Source organism: Macaca fascicularis, chromosome 12 (assembly GCF_037993035.2).
Source record: "Macaca fascicularis isolate 582-1 chromosome 12, T2T-MFA8v1.1".
Classification (NCBI taxonomy): Eukaryota; Metazoa; Chordata; class Mammalia; order Primates; family Cercopithecidae; genus Macaca; species Macaca fascicularis.
The window spans coordinates 118,796,234-118,820,559 of NC_088386.1; the positions used below are offsets into that span (position 1 = coordinate 118,796,234).

Genomic DNA, 24,326 nt, shown 5'->3' on the forward strand with positions numbered 1-24,326 from the left:
CCCCCCTTTCCTCTTCTCTTTTCCTGCACCCTACTTTCTTTTCCTGTCCTGTCAATAGTATCTCCTGTACCTTGATAATTCAGTCCCTCTTCTCCACCCTCATTGTGCTTTGATTAATTCCTCCTTATTAAAACTTACCCAGAACACTACAGTAGACTGTGTTTGTCTCCCTATCTCCAGTCTTAGTCTTCTGCAATTTTTCTTCTCTAAAGAATGCTTAAACAAACAAACGAGATAACATTTGGTCATACTTTTCTTCTACCTAAAAGTGACTGATGCTCAAGGTAAATTTCACAAGATAAATTTCAAACATCCAGGCTTGACATGGCTGACAAGTTTATTCATGTTCTTCATCACATGTTCTCGGGCCACTTTCCTACACACAACTTGAGCTGTAGTCATCCTGGCCAACTTGTAATTCTAAAAATATGCCATTGCCCATCTTGCCTATGTGCTTCTACACAAATTGTTCTCTCTGCTTGGAATGTTCACCCACTCCCTTGTCCTCTACTTCTCTGCCCAACTTTTATGTGTCCTCATGGTCTTAGCTCAAGCATCATTTCTTAGAGATATGTTCTGACAACTGAGTTGATTTGGAAGCTTGTTCTTTGTAACCCTCCCAATTATCAGCCTGTGCAGAACTTTACTTAATCCTTATCACATGGATTTTCTTGTGTGGTGCCTTCACTAGGCTAATTATTACAGATGGAAACTGCATCAAGCATATGTCTGATACATAGGAGGGAATGAAAGACATGTTGAATCAATGCCTCCTGCTTAGAAAATTATTCCATCTCAGCTGGGCATGGTGGCTCTGCCTGTAATCCCAGCATTTTGGGAGGCCGAGGTGGGCGGATCGCCTGAGGTCGGGAGTTTGAGACCAGCCTGGCCAACATGGAGAAACCCCCTCTCTACTAAAAATACAAAAAATTAGCCGGGTTTGGTGGCGCATGCCTATAATCCCAACTACTTGAGAGGCTGAAGCAGAAGAATTGCTTGAACCCAGGAGGCGGAGATTGTGGTGAGCCAAGATCGTGCCATTGCACTCCAACCTGGGCAACAAGAGCGAAACTCCATCTTGAAATAAAACAAAACAAAATAAAATAAAATAATTCCATCTCAGTCCAAATCACAAGGAGTTGATAGACAACCCCTCCCAGCAACAACAGTAATGTCCTAAGGGCTCCTTAAGATGTCAGGGTTGAAGAGAAAAGATGAATAGATTGAGACCTGAAAGTCAGAGCTTGTTAGACAGACATTGGAGATATCAAAAGGGCAGTAATGACAATGAGCCTGGATTATTCAGTGTGACCACTCATCCCAGAAGCTGGTGGACATCCTTGCTTTTGCCTCCCAGTGATACTTCGCCTTTCTTTGAGTAATGGTACCTTAATATGCCTTAGGGATACCAACCCAATCCCCGTGGTCCAGGTGGGGCTGATTGCAAGCTTTCACTCCATTGATAAGTACAGGGCCTAGGTTTGTCTGATCATAACATTCCATTCCCTTTGCCTCAGCAGTCGGTTCAGTGATAGGCACATAACACATGCCAGACCAACGATACTAAACACCAGGACATTCTCTGAGCTATCTAGAAAGAGCGTTTCTTTTTCCAGTGGGATTTTTGGTGGAAATATAAAGTGGAATTATAAGCCTGTGGTGACTAGTTGCCATTTTTGCCTCCATCTGTAAGAAGATTTGAGAATGAGGCCTATGTAAAAGGAAGAGGTCCTGAGAGGCATAAAATCACATTGCTGCTGGTAACGTTTTGAGTACCTAATCCAACTTTGCATGACTCCAAGCCTGTTGGTTTTGATTTTCTAGTTACATGATAAAATAAATTCCCCCCCCCCTTTTTTTTTTTGTTTGTTTTTTCGAAGCAGAGTCTTGCTCTGTCGCTCAGGCTGGAGTGCAATGGTGCGCTCTCGACTCACTGCAACCTCTGCTTCCCAGGTTCAAACAATTCTCCTCGCTCGGCCTCCCAAGTAGCTGGGATTACAGGTGCCCACCATCACACATAGCTAATTTTTTGTGTTTTTAGTAGAGACAGGGTTTTGCCATGTTGGTCAGGCTTGTCTCAAACTCCTGACCTCAGGTGATCCACCCACCTTGGCCTCCTAAAGTGTTGGGATTACAGGGATGAGCCACCACTCCCGGACAAATTCTCCTTTTTGAATAAGGAAATTCAATTTGGATCTCTGTCGCTTGCAACCTAAAGAGTATTTATTAATATAGAAATCAGAATAGTCGACACATATAGAAAAAATGTGAATACAGATGTTCTGTGATCATGTGACATGGATGTGCTTCCTTCCATCCAAATCATCTCAGCCAGTGACTCTCTGGGCATGCAGTACAGGAAGGGAGTGGTAATCTCAAACTACTTTAACTGTGGCCCGCTTACATGGAGCACACCTACTCCCCATTCCATTCACATATTCCAAAAAAAAAAAAGGGTTTTCCAAATGTATTTTGTTTTACATTTTTAATTACTAAGCAAAACATGAATACATTCTTGTTTGAAACATTATAGATAAAGGAGACAGTCCCCTGACTTTTACTTGACCATTCCCTTCCAGAGGTCACCCTGCATCCAGCTAGTATCCTTTAAAACCTTGTAACTCAGTGTAAGAGCATATAGAAATATAGAGGTTTGTGTCACATGGTGGCTGTGCAGGTGACGGTGACAGTGATTATGTAGGTGCTGCCCACATACACAGCAAGAGTAAAGTTGAATTAAAACGTCCCAGCCGCAGAAAACACTTCCTGTCTTACTCCATCATCCAACCCCAGAGATATCTGAAACCGACCTCTCTTTTAAATCCCTTCTATGTATTTAGAAATCCTCTCTAAAAGGCTGCTATTTAAAACTTCCTTGGGAAGGGGAGGATAAGCTAAATATAATTTTTCTCATATTTTCTTTCACTCATGAAAAATAATTATATAGGTAATATATGAATATGTGCTTAATTTAAAAGATTAAAAAAGACAGAAATACATGGGACGAAAGGTAAAAACCTGCTCTCGTTTCACAATCTCAGTTCACCATTTCCTCCTCTTCTTTTCTTTTCTTTTCTTTTCTTTCTTTCTTTTTTTTTTTAATGTTTTACTGTAAGTTCCAGGATACATATGCACAATGTGTGGGTTTGTTACATAGGTATACATGTACCAAGGTGGTTTGCTGCACCTATCAACTCCTCAACTAGGTTTTAAGCCTCACACGCATTAGGTATATGTTATATGGCATACTTTTCTAGTCCTTTTTCTATTGTGTTGGTGCAAAAGTAATTGCGGTTTACACCAACCTAATATGTATTTTTATTTTATATATGTAATGCAGCAATAACGTAATGCAGCAATATATTTCAGAAACTTTTTCAAGTCCGTGTCACAAGATGAAAAGATTAAGCTATGAGAAACAGCGAACATGCCGTTTGGTAATGATGTACAGGATGGGCAAGTTTTGAAGGGCAGGGTGGGGTTAGGAATGGTTGTACCCAAGCCTAAATAGGGAAGGCTGGGCTGGGCCGGGTGGTGTGTTGAACATTCGTATGGGTGGAGGAACTCAGTGGGGCCGTGTCAATAGCAAAGCTCACTGACTTTCCAATTTTTCCAGACCTGCTTGTCAAATCTTGCACCTGGGAGGATGGCTATGTTAGTGGCAGTAATGGAGCTCTAATTGTATTCCTAATTTCTATTAAAATTCAGGGTTTTTTTTCTTTCTTTCCTTCTTTTACCACAATGCTTACTGTTCCTTTTTTTCAGATAAATCAAGGTAAATACCTTTTTCCTCCCTATGTGGTAATTTCATAAATTGAATCTTTGAAGAATTGTTCTTGTGTCGAGTTCTCTTTTTTTTAATCTGGAAGAAATTTCCTCTTCCCTGTGCTCCACTTCCTTCTTAACTTCTTCATCTTCCTCTTCTTTCTTTCTTTTTTCTTTTTTTTTTGGAGACAGAATTTCGCTCTGTTACCCAGGCTGGAGTGCAATGGCACCATCTCGGCTCACCACAACCTCTGCCTCCTGGGGTCAAGCAATCCACCTGCCTCAGCCTTCCGAGTAGCTAGGATTACAGGCATGTGCCACCACGCCTAGCTACTTTTTGTATTTTTAGTAGAGACGAGGTTTCACCATGTTGGCCAGGCTGGTCTCGAGGTCCCGACCTCAAGTGATCCGCCTGCCTTGGCCTCCCAAAGTGCTGGGATTACAGGTATAAGCCACTGCGCCTGGCCCTAATTTAGGCTCGATCTTATGATTACTTATCTAACATGCCAACTGTTCCACGCTGAAGTTCATAGAATGTTGAATACACTTCCAAGAGACTGGAGTATATGGGCTTTGGTGTGATATAAAATATACCACCAGATGGCTGGGCGCAAGACTTTGCCTCAGGAAAAAAAAAAAAGAAAAAAAGAAAAAATATATATATCACCAGGATGACTGACTATACTGCCCTTTTTTCTGGAAAGTAATGTAGTGCCAGGGAGAAAATGATGAGCTATAGAAAGTTAGACAGGCCTGGGTGTATATCCAGGTTATACCACTCACTAGTTTCAAGATCTCAAGAAGGTACCTCACAGGTCTCAGTGTTTTATTCTGTAAAACAGGGAGATGCCTGCTGGGGTAGTTGTCAGATTAAAAAGAAAATTGTATATATAACACTGATTCAATAAATGAGTACTTCTACTAATTCTAGGAGATAAAACACAAAGGCAATAAATGAGTACTATTTTCCCATCCTAGCATTTTGATTTTGAGAATAGTCTATGGAAATTTTATACTACTCACCAAGTCAGCCAAGGCAGAAAAGGAGAGAGAAATTCAGTCAGATGATCTGTCTAAAAGAAAACACTGCTTTATGATTCTCTTTTGCTGTATTCACTCAGAAACCTGAGCTTGCATGACCTAGTGCAGGAAGAAAAGGAAGCTCTAGAAATATGATTCCTGCTTTACAGAAACAGGATGATCGAATATCTGCAAAACACATACAGGAACCAGCATAATGTCTTACTAAATGTTTGTTCAGTAAAGACATAACCGCAATTTCACAATAGTAACAAGCTACTTTTCTAAGTGTCAATGAATTTCCTTTTAACATTCTTTCATTTTCCTGTTTGTATATATCAGGAAGTTTGAGTTATGAATGACCTCAAACTAGCTTAAGTAAACGTAGGCACATACATACCCTTCCACAGAGTATACTGAATCATGTTACAGGAAATAATAGGGGTGGTGTTGACCTCAAGCACTACTAGATTTGGGGATCCACATCCCCATCTCTTTGCTGGGCTCCACTCTCTGCTTGTTGGCCAGATGGCTTCTAAGAGAGAGTAGATATGAATTCAGTAAACTTGCAGCTTGGATATTCCAAATCAGTCTCCCAGGATACAGATGTAAAATGCCAGGGATGAACTCTAATTGGTCTTCCCTGGACCATCTGACCACCCTTTGAACCAATACCTGTGGTAAGGGGAGAGGGGATGTTTTGATTGGCAGGTTGGTTTCTGTACCCACTTCTGTGGCTAATGTGGATGAGGTTTGATGACCTGCAGTTCCACTAGAAACACACAGAATTGGGAGGGTTGTTTTCCAAAGGTAAGAGATAGCTTTTAATATAGAAAGTAGGAGGGGTTGCTGGGCAGACAATGCAACCAGAGGCCCATGCTGGAGATAATCTTTCATAAATGATCGAATAGCTAGAATTTTGTTGTGATTGTATAGATTAGAGTTTTGCAATTTTATGTATCACGTTCTTTATTCCCTAGGAGAGTGTGTTTTTCACATGATTACTCCTGGTAAATGTGTCCTAACGTTTTGAGGGAAATTATTATTTTTTAGAGTTGCTTTAATAGTGGTAATAGGGAGGGCTATGATGAGGTATCTCAGCAAAACCAAAAAATTCTCCCTAATTGGTCATTTGGTGGTTTTCTTTCTGTACTTGCTAAAAGTAGCTGATTCAGAAGTGGATAGATGAGAATTTGCAATTTTGTAGTTAAAATGAATGTGTGATGAATTACTTGGATTTTTTTGACTTAATCCCATCAATATAAAGTGAGGCTGGGAAGCATGTGACTTTGTTGCATACTCATTGTCATCACTCAGTTTAGTTCCATGAGAGGGTGGGCGTAGGGAAGGCTGTCTTTAAGGTTAGTTGACACTTTGGAATAAACCTGGCTCTTTTTTTTTTTTTTTTTGAGACAGAGTGTCATTCTGTTACCCAGGCTGGAGTGCAGTGGCAGGATCTCGACTCACTGTAACCTCTGCCTCCCGGGCTCAAACCATTCTCCTGCCTCAGCCTCCCTAGTAGCTGGGATTACAGGCATGCACCACCATGCCCGGGTAATTTTTGTATTTTTAGTAGAGACGGGGTTTCACCATGTTGGCCAGGCTGGTCTCGAACTCCTGACCTCAAGTGATCTGCCCTCCGTGGCCTCTAAACTTGGTTCTTCAAAACAGCTAAATATATACATATGTATATATTTATTTTATTTTATTTTTTTGCTTAGCCCAGATGCTCAGGGACTGGCAGGAGCTCCTGCTTTTTGGATGAGTAGCAAACAACTGGTATAAACATCAGGTCTGTCCTCCCATCGCTCTTCCCCAAGCCTTTCCTCCATCTACGTGCAGAAAGCTCCATGAGGTCCCTGTTCCGCATGCCAAGGCACTAGAAATCAGAGCTCCTGTATCTGTTCTCTGGGCCAATCGTTTTCTTCTCTCTGTGCCTGGCTCTAAAGTAAGCCGCGAATATATCCACGTTTGGTGGTAAAAGGAACTGACAATAATGTTGAGTCAGTGCTTCTCAAACCTTAATGTGCGCATGAGTCATTTGGCTAAACTCTTGTGAAAATGCAGATTCTGATTCAGTAGATCTGGTGATAGCTCTGTAGATCTGGGCTTGAGACTCCGCACTTCTAGCAACTCCTAAGTATGGCTGCTGCTACTCCTGGCCCATGAAACACATTTTAAGTAACACAGCAGTAAAGTGACAGGATTTCCCAAATTTTAAGTAAAGCTGTTTTGTACCTAGGTGAGGTAAATAGGCACTCTCGGTAGACTATTAGTTAATCCTTTGATACTTCCACAATTTACGCAAGTTTGAGAAATATGCTCTTAAGCAAAGTATGATGACATAATGAATACAAGAGTGTTGTGATTTAAAGATTACACAGAAAATATATAAAACAGATAAAATATACAACATATAAAATGTTTTCATATTTGTGTATGGGTCCTAGAAATGTTCCCCAAGATCAGTAGAGATTCAGTAAAAACAAGAATAAATTACTAGCAAGATGCATACTAATAACCTTTACAAGGAGTTTATTTCTAAAACATTGGTTGTGATGGCATGGTCTTGCTTCATTAAAAATTTCTAGACTGGAAACTCTCCTTATAATGGTAAGAAAAATATAAACGTTACAAGGGTTTCTGTTTTTTTGAGACAGAGTCTCGTTCTGCTGCCCAGGTTGGAGTGCAGTGGCACCATCTCGGCTCACTGCAACCTCTGCCTCCCGGGTTCAAGTGGTTCTCCTGCCTCAGCCTCCCATGTAGCTGGGATTACAGGCACACACTACCAAACCTGGCTAATTTTCATATTTTTAGTAGAGACGGTGTTTCACCATGTTGGCTAGGCTGGTCTTGAACTCCTGACCTCAAATGATCTGCCCGCCTTGGCCTCCCAAAGTGCTAGGATTACAGGTGTGAGCCACCGCACCTGGCCAATAAAGCTTTTCGACAGGCAAGATCTGAAAAAGCAAAAGAGAAAAACTAAAGTGACTTACCTGTTTTGTCAGCACCTTTGCTGACAAATATTTTAAACATCCTTCCCCTCAAATGTACTAATTCAACAAACACACATTGAGTGCCCATTACACATCAGGCACGGTGCTAGGTGCTGGGATACAGTGGTGAGTGAAACAGACATGCTTTCTTGTTTTCATGCATCTTATAGTCTGGAACTGAGCTGATCCATACAGTAGCCTCTAGCCATATGTGGTGATTGAGCACTTGAAAGGTGGCTAGTCCAAATTGAGATGTGTTGTAAATATAAAATAAACATGAGATTTAAAGGACTACCCCCGAAACCTCAGGCTTGGCTTCCAAATATTTTCATTGATATAGAGAAACCACAGCAGTTCCAGAGAAAAGAGAAGTAAGTTCATTAAGGAACTTCAAAAGAAATTAATATGAATGATGTTGGAGAACACTCAGGGACTGTTTATGTATTTCACGATTATATAAAGGCTCTTTATTAGAAAAATGTAAAAAAAAAAAAAAACTGCTCTGTATTGTCACAAACTTCTAAATCAAAGGGAGAAACAAAGAAGAGGACTTCCACTGGCCCTAAAGAAGAACTTGAACTATCTTCAGGTTCCCGGAAGTAGTATTTTCAGCACCCAATATATTGTGCCTTTCTTCAGCTACCCTACCTTTATCAAGAGGGCAGCGACTGTTGGTTGCTTACCCGATAACTCTTCTGCCCTTCACAGTTAGTAACAGCACCCAGATTTTATTTCAGATGCCTTTGTGTGCTTCTTATGCCTATGTTCTGGCTTCCTTAGTATGTGGTGATATTCTGACCAATGTGATGTAAGATGAGGTGTTGTGTTGAAAAAAAAAAAAAAACGCTTGAAAGGAATTACTAGGAATTGCATCCCTTTTGCATTGCCTCTTCTTTCTTTCTGATGCCTGGAACACAGATGTGATGGCTAAAACCCCAGCAGCCATTTGATGACTTTGGATATAGACATCAGACACTAGTAAGTCACACACGGAGGCTGGAAGAACAAAAAGAGAGAAGCATCTTGGGTTGGGTCCCTGATGATTTCATGGAGTTTCCATACTGGCCCTAGATTACCAAGTTCCAGATTCCTTTTATGTAAAATAAAAATCTTTATGTATTTTAACTACTATTATTTTGCATTCTTAGTTACATACAACCAAACTTAATTCTAATGATCTTGATTTTCTCTTTTTAATCAAACATATAAAGTCTATATTATAAAAGACTTAAGAAATAATAGAGCTACAGCTATTTTGGAGAGAAAATGTTATTTCAGAAACTGCCTGAATTCAGGGTTCTTTACATATATACTGATAAAATAGAACGGCCCAAACAAATTGATAAATTTCAGGGAAGCTTTAGTAAGTATAATATAAAAGACTTTATATGCAGAGGTTCATACATAGAACAGCAAACAAACAAGCCCAACAATAGATTCAAAGAGACTTCTACACACACAAGAGTGTGCAGCTCATAAATGTCCACTTCCTTAACTGAGAATTATTATCAATCAAAATGAAACAGGAATAAAAAAGTATGCATTGCTACTTTAAAAAGCAAATGCATTTTTAGGATATTTTAATGACATTCTGATGTATAAGGGCTGGGAATAGACCCTTTCAATATATTTTACAATTGTCAGGTCCTTGGTTAAAATCTGGGTATTCTATTTTATTCTCCAAATGATGAAAAGGGGAAAAGTGCACTAAAAATAATCAAAGGGATAGAAAACAGGTCATTTCAGAGAGACTTTTTTTTAAAAAAGATTTGTCTACAAACAAATGGGAAAACATTCTGTACTCATGGGCTGGAAGAATCAATATTGTTAAAATGGCCATACCGCCCAAAGCAATCTACAGATTCAATGCTATTGCTATCAAACTACCAATGTCATGTTTCACAGAACTATAAAAAACTAGTCTAAAATTCATGTGGAGCCAGAAAAGAGCCCAAATAGCTAAAAGAATCCTAAGCAAAACCAACAAGCCTGAAACCTCACTTTACCCAACTTCAAACTACACTACAAGGCTACAGTAATGAAACCATCATGATACTGGTACAAAAAAAGACACATAGACCAATGGAACAGAATAGAGAACCCAACAATAAAGCCACACATCTATAATTATCTGATCTTTGACAAAGCTGGCAAAAATAAGCAATGGGGAAAGGACTCCCTAGTCACTAAATGGTGCTGAGATAACTGGCTATCTATACACAGAAAAATGAAACTGGACCCCTACTTATCACCATAGGCAAAAATCAAGTCAAGATAAATTAACAACTTAAATGTAAGACCTCAAACTGTAGAAATCCTAGAATAAAATCTAGGAAATATCATTTTGGACATCAGTCTTGACAAATGATTTATGGCTAAGCCCTCCAATCAATTGCAACAAAAACAAAAATTAGCAAGTGAGATCTAATTAAACCAAAAAGCATCTGCACGGTGAAAGAAACTATCAACAGAGTAAGCAGACAACCTACAGAATGGGAGTACTTGCAAACTATGCATCCAACAAAGGTCCAATATTCAGAGTCTGTAAGGAACTTAAAAAAAATTTAAAAGCAGAAGACAAATAATCCCATTAAAAAGCGGGCTAAGTATGTGAACAGACACTTCTCAAAAAAAGGCACACAAGTGGCCAACAAGCATATGAAAAAATGTTCATCATCACCAGTCATTAGAGAGATGCAAATCAAAACCACAATGAAATACCATCTCATATCAGTCAGAATGACTATTAAAAAGTCAAAAAATAACAGATGCTGGCAGGGCTGCAGAGAAAAAGGAAAGCTTTCACGATATAGGAGGGAATGTAAATTAGTTCAACTGCTATGGAAAGCAGTTTGGAGATTTCTCAAAGAACTACAAATGGACATGAAGAAGAGAACAATAGACACTGAGGATTATAGGAGGCGTGAGGGAGAGGACAAGGGTTGAAAAACTAGCTGTTGGATACCGTGCTCATTGCCTGAGTGACAGGTGCAATTATACCCTAAACCTCAGCATTACACAATATACCCTTGTAACAAACCTGAACATGAATCTAAAATAAAAGTTAAAAAAAAGTTTTGTCTAGCTTGGAAAAGAAAAAGAAGACAAACTATTTCATGCATGTGAAGAGTTATTTAAAGAAGGCTAGTCAGTTTTTAATCATTAAAGTAGAACAGAATCAAATTACCTTGGGTTGAAGAAATTGCTTATTGAGAGCGTTGACAAATATCTAGTGTCATTGAAGGTAGCGGAAGACTCTCGATCCCTAGAGATCTTTATAAATCCTGGAGGGGATGTAGGAGACATCCCATTGTGATGTCTCGCCCCGTGATCAACCATGAGCCTCACTCCTGAAGCTGAGAGCCTGTGTTGAAAAGAAAGACTTCCTAGAAAGACGGAGTGATGTTTGGCCACAGAAACTCAGAATTCTTCTCCTGATTCTTTCTTTGAAATTCAGTCACTGGAAAATTCCTTGAAATATATTCGAGGCTGGGCACAGTGGCTCACGCCTGTAATCCCAGCACTTTGGGAGGCCGAGGCAGGCGGATCACCTGAGGTCTGGAGTTTGAGACCAGCCTGACCAATATGGAGAAACCCTGTCTCTACTAAAAATACAAAATTAGCCGGGCATGGTGGCACATGCCTGTAATCCTAGCTACTCGGGAGACTGAGGCAGGAGAATTGCTTGAACCTGGGAGGTGGAGGTTGCAGTGAGCCAAGATCACGCCATTGCACTTCAGCCTGGACAATAGGAGCAAAATTCCATCTCAAAAAAATACACACACACACACACACACACACACACACACACACAAAATATGCATACGTTCCAGTTTTTTAACATAAGGAAAAACGGCAGCGACGGTTTTTCATTTTTATTTTTTATTATTTTTGAGACAGAGTCTTGCTCTGTTGCGCAGGCTGGAGTGAACTGGCTCGATCTTGGCTCATCACAACCTCCGCCTCCTGGGTTCAAGCAATTCTCCTGCCTCAGCCTCCTGGGTAGCTGGGATTATAGGCATGCGCCACCAAGCTCAGCTAATTTTGTATTTTTAGTAGAGACAGGATTTCATTATGTTGGCTAGGCTGCTCTCAAACTCCTGATTTCAAATGTTACACCTGCCTCAGCGTCCCAAAGTGCTGGCATTATAGGCATGAGCCACCGCGCCCAGCCTAGCAGCCACTGTTGATTGCCCACTTGTAGCAGAGGTTTTGGGTGCCCTGCACACATCCCCTTAGCGTTCCCATGTCTAGGATGTGCTGATGACACCTGTGAATCTCCACCTTAGTGCCTCTACCAGTGCCTAAGCCATTGATTTGTTCTTTCTGGGATAGATCTATAACCTAGGCGTGAGTTTGCTTTTTCTGCCCACTGAGCCTTGCTAGTACCACAATCCGAGGGCTCACAAAATGTCTGATTTGCCATCATAGATTCCTACATAGCCTCGTTCTGGGAGTGAAGGCCCACTTTATGGCAGAGGAGCAGCAATGAGCATGTGACAGTGGGACCTATGGGCTCTACCAAGTGCCTCATCACTGAGAAGTACCACCCGATGGAACCCTTAGAATCCTGTTAAAAACCAAGCAAAGGAGCCAGCCTGAGGATGATATTCTATTGGAGTGGAGTCTTGTCCTTCAAAATGTGGCATATATAGTACTTTGAACCAAAGGTTAAATGTTACTGTGTCCCTAGTGGCTAGAATACCCTCCCCAGACCCTAGTAGATGATCTAGGATTGAGATAGATTTATCAGGGTAATTTCATTTGCCAGTGATAGGTTTAGGGGAAATGAGTGCATCTTGGAAAGATGTAGCTGTTCAATAAACCCATCCTGGTATGTAAGGAGAAACTGCTTTTCTCTTCTGGCTTTAGAAGTGTTGTGTAAGATAACATCTGGAGCAGTGGCAGCCATCTTATCACCATGAGGAGAGAGACAACATAGAGACCGAGAATGGTAGAATGAGCAGAGAGACAGGAGGAGCTGGGTCCTTGATGACATTATTGAGCCTTTAAAGCTGCCCTAGGGCTGGGAGTGGTGGCTCACACCTGTAATCACAGCACTTTGGGAGGCTGAAGTGAGTGGATCACCTGAGGTCAGGAGTTCAAGACCAGCCTGGCCCATATGGCTAATCCCCATCTCTACATAAACACAAAAATTCTCTGGGCATGGTGGTGCACGCCTGCGGTCCCAGCTACTTGGGAGGCTGAGGCAGGAGAATTGCTTGAGCCTGGGAGGCGAAGGTTGCATTGAGCCAAGACCGTGCCACTGCACTCCAGCCTGGGAGATGGGAATAAACCCTGTCTCAAACAAAAACAAAACAAATAAACAAACAAAAAACCCCAAAAGCAGCCTTGGAACTGCTTTCCTCTGGACATTTTGTAAAGTTAAACAACAGATGGTTTTATCGTTTAAGCCACTTTTAGTCCAAAATGGGTAATTTCAGGTGATAGTGATATTCATGTCAGATGTTGCTAGTTAGGCTTTCCCGCATGTATCCCTTCCCATGGCTTCCTTTGTGCTGATAGTACCTCCTTTCCATTCCAGAAGCCCAAAATGCCTCTTAACACTTTCCCAGCCTCCTTTACAGGTAAGGTATGGATGTGTGACTCAGTTCCTGGCAATGAGATTTGTGGAGGGGTCTGTCGTGAGTCTTCTGAGAAAGGATTTCCTCCTTAATAAAAAGTGGCATTTAGGGAACATGCCCTTATTCTTTGGCCAGATGCTGCTGTGTGTTCATGAGATATATGAAACTGTGGCTGCCATCTGTGACTATGAATGGACAGTCTAAGGATGAAACCAATATGCTGAGAATGACACAGGGAAGGCCCAGGTCCTCAATGATATGCAGAGTCCCTGAACTCACCTTGGACTTGCCCTGCCTCCTTAGTTCTTTTTATGTGACATAGTAAATGTCTTTTTTTTTTTTCTTTTTTTTTTTTTTTTTGAGACAGAGTCTCGCTCTATCGCCCAGGCTGGAGTGCACTGTCACAATCATAGCTCACTGCAGCCTCGAACTCCTGGACTCGAGCAACCCTCCTGCCTCAGCCTCCTAAGTGGTTGGTACTACAGGCATGAGCCCCCATGCCTGACTAATTTTTGTATTTTAAAATATTTATTTATTTACTTTGAGACGGAGTCTCACTCTGTCGCCAGGCTGGAGTGCAATGGCACGATCTCGGCTCACTGCAACCTCCGCCTCCTAGGTTCAAGCAATTCTCCTGCCTCAGTCTCCTGAGTAGCTGGGACTACAGGTGTGCGCCACGAGCTAATTTTTGTATTTTTGTAGAGATAGAGTTTCACTATGTTGGCCAGGATGGCCTCGACCTCTTGACCTTGTGACCTTGTGACCTTGTGATCCGCCCACCTTGGCCTCCTAAAGTGCTAGGATTACAGGTGCGAGCCACCATGCCTGGCCAATTTTTTTTTTTTTTTTAAAGATGGGACTTCTCTGCATTGCCCAGGCTGGTCTTGAACTCCTGGCCTCAAGCAAACCTCCCACCTCAGCCTCCCAGAGTGTTGGGATTACAAGCATGAACCACTACACCTGGACAATAAATGTCATTTTAAAAACTGTTTTTTGTTGAATGTTCTGTTCTCGAAGCCAGAGTCATCTGAACTCAAACATATAGTATTATATGCCACCTTAACTCCTATCTTCTGCCCCCAAAATTCACCAGAAGTGAAAGAACTGAAAGATTTCTGTAAAAATTTTAAACATCAGTTGGTCTTGGTATTGTACTATAATGATTATGGAAAGTGCTCATAGTATTTTATTATCTAGTCACAGACTATTTCTGCCGCCCTTCATGTGAAACAGATCATTAGGTATTCATGAGAATTATGAAGACATCCCTTCTCAATGTCCCTGTTATTTGGACAAATAGCAAAACTATAAAGGAACTGCTGTACTCCTGTAGATGTTTTCATTCAGTTGGACATAATGGTTTCTGAATTTAATTTTTATAAAAAGAAGGAAAATATAGCCAAATTCTGTAATTCTCAAAAGCTGTCAATAAAAATATATTGAAAACTTTTCAAGACAAAATCAATTGTACACATGACTTTTTTTAAATTAAAAAATTAAAAAATTAAAAATGTAGAAAGTAGAAATACTACAGGCATACCTGGTTTTATTGCACTTTGCTTTATTGTGTTTTTTACAAATTGGAGGTATATTAGTCTGTTCTCACACTGCTAATAAAGATATACCCAAGACTGGGTAATTTGTGAAGAAAAGGAGGTGGCCTGGCTCGGTGGCTCAAGCCTGCAATCCCAGCACTTTTGGAGACTGAGGCAGGTATATCACGAGGTCAGGAGTTCGATACCAGCCTGACCAACATGATGAAACCCTGTCTCTACTAAAAATACGAAAATTAGCTGGCCGTGGTGACACGCACCTGTATTCCCAGCTACTCAGAGGCTGATGCAGGAAAATTGCTTGAACCCGGGAGATGGAGATTGCAGTGAGCCGAGATCACACTACTGCACTCCAGCCTGGGGGACAGAGCAAGATTCCATCTCAAAAGAAAAAAAAAAGGAAAAAAAGAAAAGAAAAAGAGGTTTAATGGACTTACAGTCGCTGGGGAGGCCTCACAATCATGGTGAAAGGTGAAGGAGGAGCAAAGTCACGTCATACATGGTGGCAGGCATGAGAGCGTGTGCAGGGGAACTCCCCTTAATAAAACCATCAGATCTCATGAGACTTAATCACTATTACAAGAACAGCACAGGAAAAACCTGCCCCCATGATTCATTTACCTCCCACTAGGTCCCTCCCACGTCATGTGGGGACTATGGGAGCTACAATTCAAGATGAGATTTGAGTGGGGACACAGCCAAACCATATCAGGTTTGTAGCAACCTTGCATTGAGTAACTCTATGGGCACCACTGTTCTGATAGCATCAGCTCACTTTGTGTTTCTGTGTCAAATTTTGGTAATCCTTGCAATATTTCAAACTTCTTCATTTTTTAAATATCTGTTATGGTGACCTGTGATCAGTGATCTTTGTTGTTACTATTGTAATTGTTTTGTGGCACCCTGATCTGAAGTATGCCTATATAAGACGGTGAACATCATTGTTAAATGTGTGTGTTCTGATTCCTCTAATGACCTCCCCTCCCCAACCCCAGTCCCCACCCTCTCCCTCTCCTTGGGCCTCTCTATCCCCTGACACACAGGGATATTGAAATTAGGCCAGTTAATAACCCTACAATGGCCTCTAGGTATTCGAGTGAAAGGAAGAGTCACACGTCTCTCACTTTAAATCAAAAACTAGAAATGATTATGCCTAGTGAGGAAAGCATGTTCAAAAGCCCAGACAGCCTGAAAGCTAGGCTTCTTGTGCCAAGCCATTAGCCAAGGTGTGAATGCAAAGGAAAAGTTCTTGAGGAAAATTAAAAGTGCTACTCTAGTGAATGCTTAAGAAAGCTAAATACCCTTAATGATGATATGGAGACACTTTTAGTGATCTGGATATAAGATCAAACCAGCCATAACATTCTCTTAAACCGAAGTTTATTCCAGAGCAAGGCGTAGCTCTCTTGGATTCTGTGAAGGCTGAGAGAGATGAAGAAGCTGCAGAAGAAAAGTTTGGTGCTAGCAGAGTTTGGTTCATGAGGTTTAAGAAAAGAAGTCATGTCTATAACATAAAAGTGCAAGATGAAGCAGCAAGTGCTGATGCAGAAGCTGCAGCAAGTTTTCTAGAAGATCCAGCTAGGATTGTTGATGAAAGTGGCTACGCTGAACAACGGATTTCCAAGGTAGACAAAGCAATCTTATATTACAAGAAGATGCCATCTAAGACTTTCATAGGTAGAGAGGAGAAGTCAATGCATGGCTTCAAAGCTATGAAGGACAGGCTGACTCTCTTGTTAGGGGCTATTGCAGCTGATGATTTTAAGTTGAAGCCAATGCTTAGTTACCATTCTGAAAATCCTAGGGTCCTTAAGAATTATGCTAAACTTACTTTGCTTGTGCTTTATAATGAAATAACAAAGCCTAGATGACAGCTCATCTGTTTTCAGCATGGTTTATCAGACAGTTTAAGCACATTTTTAGAAGTATTGTTCAGAAGATATGATTACTGTCAAAATATTACTACTATTGACAATGCACCTGGTCACCCAGGAAGTCTGATGAAGCTGTACAAGGAGATTAATGTTGTTTTCATGCCTGCTAACACAACATTCATTCTGCAGCCCATGGATTAAAGACTAGTTTCGATTTTCAAGTCATTTAAGAAATTTTATGGGGCTATGGCTGCCATAGTGATTCCTCTGATAGACCTGGGTAAATTTTTTTTTTTTTTTTTGAGACAGAGTCCTGCTCTGTCACCCAGGCCGGAGTGCAGTGGCGCGATCTCCGCTCACTGCAAGCTCCATCTCCTGGGTTCACACCATTCTCCTGCCTCAGCCTCCCGAATAGCTGGGACTACAGGTGCCCGCCACCACACCCAGCTAATTTTTTTGTATTTTTAGTAGAGATGGGGTTTCACCGTGTTAGCCAGGATGGTCTCGATCTCCTGACCTTGTGATCTGCCTGCCTTGGCCTCCCAAAGTGCTGGGATTACAGGCGTAAGCCACCATGCCCAGCAGACCTGAGTAAAGTAAATTGAAAACTTTCTGGAAGGGATGCACCATTCTAGATCCCACTAAGGACATTCACAATTAATGGGAAGAGGTCAAAATACTGACATAATAGGACTTTAGAAGAAGCTGATTCTAACTCTCATGGTTTACTTTGAGGGGTTTGAGACTTCAGTGGAGGAAATACCTGTAGATATGTTAGAAATACCAAGAGAACTAGAATTATAAGTGGAGACTGAAGATGTGTCTGAATTGCCATGTCTCATGATAAAACTTGAACGGATGAAGAGTTGCTTCATATGAATAAACAAAGTGGTCTTTCAAGAGGTAATCTCCTCCTGTTGAAGATGCTGTGAACATTGTTAAAATGACAAGAAAGGATTTAGAATATTACATAAACTTAGTGAATAAAGCAGTGGCAAAGTTTGAGAGGATTTTTTTTATTTTTTATTTTTTTTGAGATGGAGTCTTGCTTTGTTGCCCAGGCTGGAGTGCAGTGGCGCGATCTCAGCTCACCACAACCTCCGCCTCCCAGGTTCAAGCAATTCTCCTGCCTCAGCCTCCCGAGTAGCTGGGACTCCAGGTGTGCACCACCATGCCCAGCTAATTTTTGTAGTTTTAGTGGAGATGGGGTTTCACTATGTTGGCCAGGCTGGTCTCGAACTCCCGACCTCGTGATCAGCCCACCTCGGCTTCCCAAAGTGCTGGGATTACAGGCGTGAGCCACTGTGCGTGGCGATTTGAAAGAATTGACTCCAATTCTGAAAGAATTTTAACGTGGGTAAAATGCTATTAAGCAGCATTGCATGCTACAGAGAAATTGTGAAAGGAAGAGTCAACCTATGATGCAAACTTCATTGTAGTCTATTTTAAGGAATTGTTACAGCCATCCCCACCTTCAGCAACCATCACCCTGATCAGTTAGCAGCCATCAACCCTGAGATGAGACCCTCCTCCAGCAAAAAAAGATTACAACTTGCTGAAGACTCAAATGATCGCTAGCATTTTTTTTGCAATAAAGTATTTTAAAATTAAGATATGTACATTGTTTTGTTAAATATAATGCTATTGCATGCTTTATAGTATGAACATAACTTTTTTTTTTTTTGAGATGGAGTTTCACTCTTGTTGTCCAGGCTGGAGTGCAATGGCATGATCTTGGCTCATTGAAACCTTCACCTCCTGGGTTCAAGCGATTCTCCTGTCTCAGCCTCCTGAGTAGTTGGGATTATAGGCGCATGCCACCACGCCCGGCTAATTTTTGTATTTGTAGTAGAGACAGGGTTTCACCATATTGATCAGGCTGGTCTTGAACTCCTGACCTCTGGTGATCCGCCTGCCTTGGCTTCCCAAAGTGCTGGGATTACAGGCGTGAGCCACCATGCCCGGCGAACATAACTTTTATATTTACTGGGAAACCAAACTATTCATGTGACTCACTTAATTTTGATATTCCCTTTAAGTGTCAGTGGTCTGCAACCACACCCACAATATCTCTGAAGTATCTCTATATATTTCTACTTAGCTTAAGCGTTAAACAGCAAACAAGATGAGAATTTAGAATTTTAATTCCCAGGACTATTTTCTTTTAAATATAGGTCTATATCCATAATATATATATTCCATAATATAGAGATAACGAACAAAGATATTGTTGGAATTCTTCTAGTCTGTTTTAGGCTTACGGATAGCTAAAGAGGTTCAATGTTAGTTTTCTTCTCTTGGAAGAAAACCAGTATTTTCTAGAGGATTTCGTGGTTCTGGAAGTACCACTTCTAAAGCCAGCTTCTCTCTGCAGAACTGCGAATGTCTTTTCAGATAAGAAATTCTGCATTCTACTTATCTTCAGGATGTATTCTTTGATAAGGTTTCAACAGATTAATGAGCAACTGAACTGCCATATTTTGAAATGGGAGAACAGTTTGCCTGAGTCAGGTATCCATCCCTTCAGGTTCCCAGTTGGCCCTGGGCCCACGGTGAGTGAGCTCTCTGCTTGGTGCATCATCGCTCCACCTAGTTCAAGTTCTGGCGGCTTCCTGATTTTGAGATTCTCTTGGGAAATGAGCCCCTGCTTTAGCCTGAGGCTGGCTCAGGAAGGCAACCTTTCACCTACTTAAGGAAAAGTTCACAGACAAACTAAACAATATGTTGGGTTAAAAAAAAGAGACCAATCCTACTATTACTGGATTAATGAAAGTCTTCTCTCTTATAGTACATGCAGTTGTACTACATGTAATCATTTGTGTTTTGGGGTGTGTGTGCACGTGTGAGTGTGCGTGTGTGTTTTTTGTTTGTCTGTGGGGAGGCAGTCTACCTGCACTGGATGCTTTCTTTTCCTTGTTTAGTGTCTAAAACGAGAAACAATGGCAAACTCCTTAAAATACAGAAACACTGGATTCCTAAGAACGTTCAAAAACAGTAATTTGGAGTAAACTTTATTTTTTGAAAAGAAATAGCAAATTTGCATGGTGAGTGAGTGCATTCAGGGGAAAACGGGTTATATGCAAGGTTAAGTGAGGCCAAAACAATAGAAATGATAATGCATAAGCTTTGAGTTTTTGAGGCTCTTCTTGCCCCAGGCAGTTCCAAAGGCCATTTTATTTGGCAGGATTTGACAGCAATTTGTGCAAGAACAGGATAACTAATCCAGTTAAAAACGAAAAAGAATATGCATATTGTTTCATAATTTATATTGAAATTTATACAGTACAGCAGTAATTGTGCGTCTGTAATATTTTTGGTTTTTTTTGGGGGGGGGGGGGTTGTTTTTTTCCTGGAGGGACGCAGCTCCTGCAGACCCTGCTGGGCTGGCCTCTCCTCCCACGTCCCTGCCGCAGATCCCCGCTCCCCTCCCCCACCCTCGGTTCGTCCTTCCCGGTCGACCCCGTTCCCGCCCCCGCCCCGCGCAGACTGCAGCCAGGTCCGGTCGGCGGCGGCTCCGCGGAATGACCCGTAGTAACCTCACCCCGCCCCGGGCCGCCAGCACCGCGCTCCCCGGCCCGAATTCGATAGGCCCAGCCCCGCACGCGCCACCGCCCGCGGGCCAATGGGCGGCAGCCTCTCTGCATATGCAACGAGTGCCGGCCGGGGGTGAGCGTCCCAGGCGGTTCCGCTCAACAGACGCTGCTTTGCCGGCGCCGGGCTGCGACACTGCCGTTGTCAACGCGGCCGGGGCCGGAACGAGGAGGTGGCGGACGGGGTCGCAGACGTTTGTCCCCTCGCAGTGCGGCCCCGACGGCTGCGCCAGGGTCCCTGGGCGGCGGCGCGGCGCGTGAACGCTCTGGGGCTCAGCCAGGCCTGCGTGGGCCCGAGGCCGGAGGAACCCGGACTCCGGCGTCGCGGTGAGTGCGGCGCGGATTGTGGGAGCGGCGGGAGCCGGTTGGCGGTGCGGCCTCCGCGTGCGGTTTGGCTGGGCCCCAGGGGCGCCCCAGCCTCGGGGCCCGGGACCCCGACGTCGGCGCCGCACCTGGCCGCTGGGTGTGCGCGCGGGCAGCCCGCGGCGCCGGGAGCAGTGGCGCGCAGGTTGGGAGGCGGCCCGCTGGGGTCCGGGAAGCGGCTGACGTGGGACCTCGGCCCTGAGCCCACGCGAGCCGGGAGCTGCAGAGCGAACGGCGTGGGGCGGCGCTGACCAGGCAAGGAGGATGCACTGCGTACCTCCCGGCGCTGTGGGGCGGGGTGGGGAGGCCAGTCCCTTGAATTAGGGGGGCTTTGCCGCGGCCCCAGCAGTGAGGTGTCCGTGGGAGGAGACTCAGCCCTGCGATTTCGGAAAACCCTTGCTTGGCGGGGGCGGGAGGGGCTGTTGCTGCGTGGGGTGAGAAGAAATCGGGTGCGTGAGGTGGGTCGACCTTGGTGATTGGTTCTGGACACTATCGTGGTGGTGGGACTGGGATTAAGACTGATGTTTGGGATTGAGAGTTGCAGGTTTACTTTTCCCCAAGTGCGTTTTAATCACACACTGGTGATAGGTTGTGTAACTCGGGGACTGCTTACTACCAGCAATCCTGCGGGGTAGGCGTTATCAGGCTCGTTTCACAGAGGAGGAGCCCGAGGCACAGGTTTTCAAATGGTTTGCCCAGGAAGTCTGATATTAGAAAGTGTGCTGTAAGCTGTTGTATAAAAGGCCCCTCGAAAATGAAAAGGCTGGAGGAATGTCTTTAAAATTATATGGAAGCTAGAAAGGCAATAGGCTTTGTGAATGAAATTATAGCTGAAAAGAATGACAAATAGCTGACATTTATTGAGCTTTTATTACATGCTACGCACTGTTCGGAGAGCTTTATGTACAGTGTCTTTACACTGTTAACAGTCCTCTGGGGTGGAGGTTATTCCCATTTTACAGCGGGAGAAACTGCAGATTGGACGTATTAACTTGCCTCAGATCTCAGCTAGTAAGAAGCTGGGATTCAGACAGGCCTGTGTAAATCCAGAGCTCTTAAATCTAACCACTATATTTTGCTGCCTCTCCTTGGTGGATGGCTGAATAGTTTCCACAGTGGATTTTAGTCTGGGTGGCCAGGAGAGTTGTGGTTTGATGATACCTTCTTTCATGATCATCAGCCTATTTTGGTTTTCCCCAAATTAGTTCTGAGAGTTGAGGGTGCTGCTGAGTTGCTCCTGAAAGTGTATTAGAAGAGCACTATAGGGGAGAGGTGGTGTGACATGGGAGTCTTTTGCACACTTTATTTTGTTTTCTGGCATTTTTCTGTGCAGTTCCTCACACTTGGGGATGAGTAAGCCTTCTCTTGTAATTCTCGCATGCGTTTTCTCTCTAGACTTTTCCTGATTTCTCGTTTGTATAAAAATTACTGGTTTTGTAGGATGACATTGAGTGTAGGGGCAGAGTGGACCATTGGACCTAAGGGTCAAGGTGACAAGTCACGTCGTATCTTTGGATCTCAGTTATTGAATTTGTAAGGCTTTAGACTCAGTGACTTAAAGCTTAAATATTCTGAGAGTCTAAAATGTTCTCCTTGAAGGAAGGAAGAAAGAATGGGAGAAATGAAGGACGCACAACTTATGAGGGGAAAATCATCCTCTGTCTGGTTTGGGGTGAGGGTCAGATCTTAAAGCCTCAAGATCTGTTTCTTTTGCTTATTTGCTTCCCTGCTGGTTGGCTCCAGTTAAGTGACTGTTTCATTCTTCATTCGATTCATTGCCTCACCTAGAGCCATTAAATTTTTGTGATATGTCAGGCACGTTATTAGGTGCTGGGAAGACAGCAGTGACTAGAGGGAAAAATAGACGAGAAGCAAATGGTCATACAAAGGAATAAGTGGTTGCAAGTTTGATAGGTACGATGAAGGAAAAGTATTGTGTGAATGAGGATTGTGAACAAGATTGTGATGCAGATGGAAATCTAGTCTAGGGAGCTGTTTTTTGAAGTGGTGAGATTTTGCTAGAGGACAGTCTTGAAATCTGAGCCTGCAATTATGTACATAATGCAAGAGTTTGGGAAGTTGTGAGCAACAATAATTCTTTTCATTTCACAGTGTCTTTCGTACTCTGAATGTCATCCCAGCCTACGTTGCAAGATACGAAAATGAGATAGGCAACTTTACAAGTTGTCATTCTGTCTGCCTTCAGGGTACTTAAAGCTTAAATAGTTCTCTAATACTTTCTCCCACTCAAGATGAACTGTAAGAGGGAGTAAGACTCTTTTATGTGAGATTTGGGCTTGAATATGGGATTTAGATTTTTTTAGGAAAGATAGGCCAAGGGTGATAGACTTTTAAATTAAGGAGCATCATAATCAATCAAAAGTATCCGTTGTAGCATACGCTTCACAGGGTCATTTAACTTACAAGTCTCACCTCTTATGAGATCATTTTTTGATGGCTGGATTGGGAAATATAGATTGTTAAAAATACATAAATGCCTCAGTTGAACATGTATGAAGCCAATACAAATAATACATTGCAATATATTTGCTTAAGGGCCATCTGCATGCAAAACACCGTCCTAGGGGTACCATGTGGAATAAATAAAAAAGATGAACTTGCCAAAGTTCCTGCTTTTTTTTTTTTTTTTTTTTTTTTTTTTTTTTTTTTTTGAGACGGAGTCTCGCTCTGTCGCCCAGGCTGGAGTGCAGTGGCGCGATCTCAGCTCACTGCAAGCTCCGCCTCCCGGGTTCCCGCCATTCTCCTGCCTCAGCCTCCTGAGTAGCTGGGACCACAGGCGCCGCCACCTAGCCCGGCTAATTTTTTGTGTTTTTAGTAGAGACGGGGTTTCGCCGTGTTAGCCAGGATGGTCTCGATCTCCTGACCTTGTGATCCGCCCGTCTCGGCCTCCCAAAGTGCTGGGATTACAGGCCTCCGCCTCCCGGGTTCCCGCCATTCTCCTGCCTCAGCCTCCTGAGTAGCTGGGACCACAGGCGCCGCCACCTAGCCCGGCTAATTTTTTGTGTTTTTAGTAGAGACGGGGTTTCGCCGTGTTAGCCAGGATGGTCTCGATCTCCTGACCTTGTGATCCGCCCGTCTCGGCCTCCCAAAGTGCTGGGATTACAGGCATGAGCCACCGCGCCCGGCCAAGTTCCTGCTTTCAAAGAGATTTCAGTTAATGAATACTGAAATGTTTTTTTTTTTATTTTTCAAAGTACTAGCATATGTTGGCTCATTTGATCCTCTTAAGAGCCATATATGGTAAACAGAAATACTGAGAAAATGGAGATATAAAATTGTCAGGTTATGGTGATAAATAGTAGATGGAGTGGAAGAAAGATGTTAAGTGATTACTAGGTTTCAGACCTGTGCAACTGAAGGGGTATGTGTGCTATTCACTGAGCTGGGGCTTAGTGGTAGAGAACTAGGTTCTGGATATGGGAAGAGCATGACTTTAGTTTCGAAAGTGTTCAGTTGAAGCTGCCTTTGAGGCCTTTATTGAGGTGCTGGTTTAGTGCTCAGAATTGGGGTGGCCATTTACTGTTTTGAAGCCCTCCATGTAGAGGCAAGAGCTCAAACC

At 42.8% G+C, this 24,326-nt stretch overlaps 1 protein-coding gene across 4 annotated transcripts in view; it reads left to right on the forward strand.

Annotated features, from left to right (window-relative positions):
• Positions 1-20,487: 20,487 nt before the first annotated feature.
• ACSL3 (acyl-CoA synthetase long chain family member 3) overlaps positions 20,488-24,326 on the forward strand; it is an 80,646-nt gene continuing 76,807 nt past the window's right edge. For all 4 annotated transcript variants that reach the window (XM_065526166.1, XM_005574429.4, XM_065526167.1 and 1 more), the window contains exon 1: positions 20,488-20,710. The gene's annotated coding sequence lies outside the window, so the exon portion shown is untranslated. The remainder of the gene's footprint in view (positions 20,711-24,326) is intronic.